This window comes from Trichechus manatus, unplaced genomic scaffold (genome assembly GCF_000243295.1).
Source record: "Trichechus manatus latirostris isolate Lorelei unplaced genomic scaffold, TriManLat1.0 scaffold00044, whole genome shotgun sequence".
NCBI lineage: Eukaryota > Metazoa > Chordata > Mammalia > Sirenia > Trichechidae > Trichechus > Trichechus manatus.
The window spans coordinates 9741964-9747466 of NW_004443980.1; the positions used below are offsets into that span (position 1 = coordinate 9741964).

At 44.5% G+C, this 5503-nt stretch overlaps 1 non-coding gene across 1 annotated transcript; it reads left to right on the plus strand.

Moving 5' to 3' along the window:
* Positions 1-5160: 5160 nt before the first annotated feature.
* On the plus strand, positions 5161-5231 carry TRNAG-UCC (transfer RNA glycine (anticodon UCC)). The gene has a single exon. It is a non-coding gene; the product is annotated as a tRNA-Gly (tRNA).
* Positions 5232-5503: the final 272 nt, after the last annotated feature.

The window sequence follows — 5503 nt, forward strand, 5'->3', positions numbered from 1 at the left end:
GAGGTGGGGCCAAGTGGGACCTGGGGAGGGGCAGGATTGGGGTAAGTGGAAAGGCACCGGGAGCCTCTGAGGGGAGGAAGGTAAGTCCCACTGGACTCGGGAAAATGACAGGCATGGATTGGAAGAAAGTCAAGTTGGAAGCCACCATCCAACCTGCCCTGGCTCAGTGCCTCATCTATGAAATGAACTAAATAATTAAAACCAAACCAGTTGCCAAGGAGTTGATTCCAACTCATGATGACTCCTCGTGTCAAAGTAGAACTGTGCTTCATAAGGTTTTCAGCGGCTGATTTTTCAGAAGTAGCTCACCAAGCCTTTCTTCCAAGGTGCCTCTGAGTGAACTTGAACCTCCAATCTTTCAGTTAACAGCGAAGCGCTTAACAATTTGTGCCATCCAGGGACTCCTGAACTAAATAATAACCCATCTCTTGAGGTTGTGCAATTCTTTTTCAAATGCCCCTCCCCACCACCTTCAAAGCCTCTCTGCCTTTTCTCAAGAGAAGGGAGAAGCAGTTATGTTTCAGGGAAAATCCTGGGACAGGAGATGGACAAGCAGGCTTGACCAGCCCAGAACTCCTTCTCCAGATGCACAGGCCTCCAGCCTGTTTCTGTCTTTTGCTTCTGCTCTCTTACCAGGGCCTTCCAGGCCCCCTGTTGGCCCACTGCATTCCACTCCTCTGCCTCGCTGGGTTCCAGGTGCACTGGCCTCCTTCCAGTCCATAAGCACACCACACTCAGTGCTCAGGCCTTTGATCCCTTGCTTTTTCCTCTGCCGTGAAAGCTTTCCTCCCAGATCTCAGCATGGTCAGCTCTTTCTCATCGTCCAAGTCTCTGCTCAAATGTCATCTCCTTGGAGAGGGCTTCCCCAACCCACCAACCTCAATACCCTTGTTCTCAGTCATTTTCTTCTTCTTCTTCTTTTTTTTAATAATATTTTATTGTGTTTTTGGTGAAAGTTTACACAACAAATTAGATTCCCATTTGACAATTTCTGTACAAATTGTTTGGTGACAGTTACATTTTTCACAATATGTCAACATTATCTTTAACTGCTTTCTGGTTGTTCTATTTCCAGTATTCTAGTTTCCCTGCCCCCTTATCTTCTCATCTTTGCTTTAGAGTAATTGTTGACCTTTTGGTCTCATATAGATGGTTTTTAATGGAGCCCCATATTCACAGGTAACATCCTTTATTTTGTACGCCAATCTGTTATTTCACTAAAAGGTGGCCTCGGGATAGCTTCCGTTCAAGGTCTAAAGAGTATCTCAGGGCAATAGTCTCAGGGAGTCTTCTGGTCTCAATTGGTCCAGCGAGTCTGGACTTTTTAAGAAATCAGTTCTGCTCTGCGTTTCTCTCCCATTCTATCAGGGTTCATCGATTGTGGTCTGATCAGAATGGTCACTGGTGGTAGCTGGGCACCATCTAGTTCTTCTGGTCTCAGGGTAGATGAGGCTGTGGCTCATGCAGACTATTAGCTCTGTAGACTAGTTTCTTCTCTGAGACTTTGGTTTCCTTCTTTCTCTTTTGCTCCGGATAAGTACAGACCAATAGTTATATCTTAGATGGCTGCTCACAAGCTTTTAAGATCCCAGACACTACTCACCTCAGTAGGATGCAGAACATGAACTTTGTGAACTATATTATGCCAACTGACTGAGCTGTCCCAACAGTCACTTTCCATCACACCACTGTGTTCTATTGTTCTCAAAGCTCTTGTCACTATCTGAAATCATTGTGTTTATTTGTTTGATTGTTATTGTCAGTCTCTATCCACTAGAATGCAGAGTGCAAGACAGCAGGGATCTCGTTCAGTTTGCTCATCGCATATCCTAAGTATCTAGAACCTATGTAATCTTAATCAACAGTTGATGAATGAATGAATGGGATAATACCTGTTGCAAGTGAGTCGATTCTGACTCATAGTGACCCTATAGGACATTGTAGAACTGCACCATATGGTTTCCAAGGAGCAGCTGGTGGATTTGAACTGCCGACCTTTCGGTTAGCAGAGAAGATCTTAAACACTGTGCCACCAGGGCTCGTGAGAGTTAAATGAGATGATGTAGCTAAAGCACTTGGACAGTGCCAGACAATTTAACAATGGCTTCTATTGTTATTACTGCTACTATCATTCCTCTTTTGTTGTAAGTCTCATGTTATATAAAGCAATAATAAACCAAAATGAAACCAGTTGCCTTAGAGTCATTTCCAACTCACAGCAACCCCATCTGTGTCAGAGTAGAACTGTTTCATAAAGTTTTCATGCCTGTGACCTTTTGAAATTAGATCACCAGGCTTTTCTTCCAAGGCACCTCTAAGTGGACTTGAACTACCAACCCCTCAGTTAGTAGCCAAGTACTTAACCGTTTGTGCCATCCAGGGACTCCAAGGTAGTAATACTGACCCCAAAAGCAACCAAATGGGAAAGCAGCAATCATTGATCTTTCACGATAAGTCACTCTCTTTTTTCTCTAGTGGACCAGGACAAGACCCAAATGAATTCACCACCAAACCTTTACCACTACTAGAGCAACAAAGTTGGGCCCAAGGCAGCACTGTGTGCTGGGGACATTACCAGCCTATGGCTTTGCACTAACCAGCTATGTGACCTTGGGTAAGTCCCTCAACATCTCTGAACCTCAGTTTCCCCACTGGAGAAAGATGGTGTTTTCACTAGATGCTACATAAGACTCCTTCTAATTAGAAATTTCCTTCATCTCTTCATGGAGTCCCTGGGTGACGCAAATGTTAATGTTCTTGGCTGATAAGCAAAAGAAGCCCTGGTGGTGCAGTGGTCAAGAGCTTGGCTGCTAAAGGTCAGCAGTTCGAATCCACCAGCCACTCCTTGGAAATCCTATGGAGCAGTTCTCCTCTGTCCTACAGGGTCACTGTAAGTTGGAATTGACTTGATGGCAATGGGTTTGGGTTTGGGTTTGGTAAACGAAAGTTTGGAGGTTCGAGTCAACCCAGAGGCACCTCAGAAGAAAGGCTGCCAATCTACTTCTGAAAAATCAGCCATTGAAAACTCTACGGAGCGCAGTTCTACTCTGACACACATGGTGTCACCACGAGTTGGAATCAATTTAATGGCAACTGGTAGGTAGGCATCTCCTCATACTACTCTTGCCTGCCTCCTGAAGGAAAAGCAAATGAACTAAAGACAGGCAGAATCAGAAACAACCTAGGAGGTTCAAGAACTCAATAGTGTGGTCAATTCCCAAATGACCGGATCTGACAGTGTCCTCCTCAGCACGGTTGGGGAGACCCACCAAAGGCGTCCAACCTCTCCTTTGCCTTTGATTCAGAGTGGAGACTTACTTGCTTTGAACACATACTATTAGCTTTACACCACGATAACCATTCATCCTTAAAATAACCTTACAAGGTAGGCATGATAGCTCCATTTTTATTATTTTCCTTTTACAAATGAAATATAAATAATAATAATAAAAACCAGAAAGACCACACAGCCAAAAAGCAACCGGGTTGGGGTGGGAAACCAGGTTTGTCTCCTCCTCACTCCTTCTGCTCCTGACCTGACCTTGGGGAATTCCCACCAATGGATCTCAAACCTCTTGATCATCAAAATCAGCTGGAAGCATCTTCAGAGAAGGGTCCTCCCCACCCTCAATTCCTACTGAACTAGAGTCTTTGCGGGTAGGGCCAAGAAATCTGTATTTTTCAAAAGCTCTCCAGGTTCCAGTATGATACTCAGTTGGATTTGGAAACCACTGCATTATACTGGGCTATGAAACCATCCGAGCAACTGGAAACAGACCTGGGAACGTGCTAAGACTTATCACTGCCGTCTTTTAGAACGTCATCCTACTCTTCCCTCCCTTTCCTACGGGGCTGCGCCTGCGCAGCGCGGCAGCCGTGTCTCAACATCGCCTTCTACTGGGCAAGTCGTAAAACCTTAACTGCAATCAACTGTCTCCGAGGGTTAATTACCGGCGCGTCAAGCCGGGCTCAGCAACCCCTTTGTAACATCAAAAAATTGAATGTGGTTCTCCACCGTGATGTGGAGGTGAGTACAACTACCTGTTGACTAAGACAATGTGTAATGACCAAAATCTACAAATGAATGAACGAAAGAATTAAAAAGTTGTTTTGAATTAGGAACCACACACCTGGAGCGGGGGTTGGGGGGTGGGGAAAAGCGGTTATATACATGTTTACTCAGTAACTCTGAGCCCTGGTGGCACAGTAGTTAAGGACTCACGCTGCTAACCAAAAGGTTGGCAGTTTGAATCCACCGGTCACTCCTTGGAAACCGTATGGGCAAGTTCTACTCTGTCCTGCAGGGTTGCTATGAGTCAGAATCAACTCCACAGCAATGGGTTTGGTTTGGTTTTGGACACCACAGGATAGTTGCTTTCCTAAGTGTTGCCCAGACTTTATTCATTTACTTATTCTTTTTTTTTTTTTCAACAAATATTAATTGAATGCTCCCACCCAAAGGTGCCTGGGAAGAAAGTCCTGGTGATCTGCTTCCGAAAGTTCTCAGCCATGCCAGCCATGAAAACCTTATGGAGTACAGTTTACTCTGACACACATGGGGTTGCCATGAGTCAGAATAAACTGGTTTAGTTTTTGTTTTATTAAATACCAACCACCATTCTAGCAGTAGAACAGAAGCAGAAAAAGTCTTCCCTCATGTAGTTTACAATCTAGCTGGGGAGACACGTATTAAACAGAAAAACAAACCAATAAATATAACTTATAAATGGCGGCAAACGCTGTGAAGGAAGAAAAAGAACTAGGTTTTGAGATCCTTGTGTTAGAAAGGATGGTCAAGAAAAGCCTGTCTCTGGAGCTGACTAGAAGTGAAGATCTGGAATTTGAGATGGAATGAGCCATGCAAAGCAGAGAGGGGGTCCAGGTGGAAGGAGCACTCATCTGAGACACTCAAAGGAAGCCAGTATGGCAGGAGTGTCATGTGTAGGAGGGGGTGCGGATTGAGATAAGGTTAGAGATTTAGGGCAAGGGACCTTGTGAACAATCAGCATGTTCCACGGGCTTTACACGTATTGTCCTATTGGATCCAATCAGCAATCTTAAGAGGTAGACACAAGTCTTATCCTTTGAATTTTACAGATGAGAAAACTGAGGCACAGGGGGGATTAAGTAGTTTGGCCATATTTATGTAGATAGTAAGTAGCATTGGTGGTTCAGTGGTAGAATTCTCGCCTTCCACGTGAGAGACCAGGGTTCGATTCCCAGCCGATGCAACTCTTGCACAGTTACCGCCTGTTAGTGGAGGCTTGTGTGTTGCTATGATCTGAAGAGACTCCATTGCAGCTAACAAGTCCATCTTCAGCACCCAGGCTCAATACTCATCCATTTGTCCATTACTCTGTACTGTCTCATAGGCAATGACAAGGAGCATGAGTTTTACTCTAAGTGCAATGAGGCATCTTTGTAAACTTTTAAGCAGGGGATCTGCATGATCTCTTATGTTTTAACAAGATGATACTGACTGCTAAATGGCAATAGATTACAG